This window comes from Orycteropus afer, unplaced genomic scaffold (assembly GCF_000298275.1).
Source record: "Orycteropus afer afer isolate SDZICR_OR568_19922 unplaced genomic scaffold, OryAfe1.0 scaffold00787, whole genome shotgun sequence".
In the NCBI taxonomy this organism is placed as follows: domain Eukaryota; kingdom Metazoa; phylum Chordata; class Mammalia; order Tubulidentata; family Orycteropodidae; genus Orycteropus; species Orycteropus afer.
This window is the reverse complement of record NW_006922374.1, coordinates 748,596-749,387: the sequence shown is the minus strand read 5'-3', so window position 1 is coordinate 749,387 and position 792 is coordinate 748,596.

The following is a 792-nucleotide window of genomic DNA, read 5'->3' as shown; positions in this document are numbered from 1 at the left end:
TTAGAAATGGATCATGTTATATAAGACCCACAAATTAGGATACAAATACTCCATTAGATGTGATTGATCAATCATATATGGAGGACTCTGAATGTGCTTATATGTTTGAAAAACTAACACAAGAACATTGTAATAGCAGTAATGCTTCTAATGTCATAAAACACACCAGGGAACATCCAAGATACATTCTCGTTTATCCCTTTTACCAGCTGTAATATATAAAGTTTAGTCAGAGCCAACATTATGACGCAAGCCGAAAGGTCTGAAACTAAGCAAATTTTCTTGAGACTTCTAGTGGCGTACAGCCTAAGGCATTTGACTGCTAGCCAGAAACCTGGCAGTTCAAACTCATCAGCCACTCTGCAGAAGGAAGACGGGACAATTTACTTCCATAAAGATTTACCTCCTTGGAAACCCAAAGGAGATCACTATTAGTTGGAGTCAACTCGATGGTAGTGAGTTTGTTGTTTTGATTTTCAAAGAAGGAAGCTTTACACTATGCAGAATAGCTAGGAGGTATAATTATATATGAATGATGTAATTAGTCAATGAATGTTTCTTTTGGTAGACTAATGACTGTACCAATTTGGAAGCAGTTCTCCGTGGAAAGCTTTGGAAATCTATTGCAGGATATACTGTATTCTCCTTGTTAATGACATCTGAATTAAAACCTTATGAGAATTTTTTTTTTTTTTTTTAATTTGAACTGCCTATGAATTGCAAATTATTACCTTCCTCAACATAACTGCGTTGGTCACTTTCAGTTTCTGCTGTGAAACAGCAGTTTCCAAT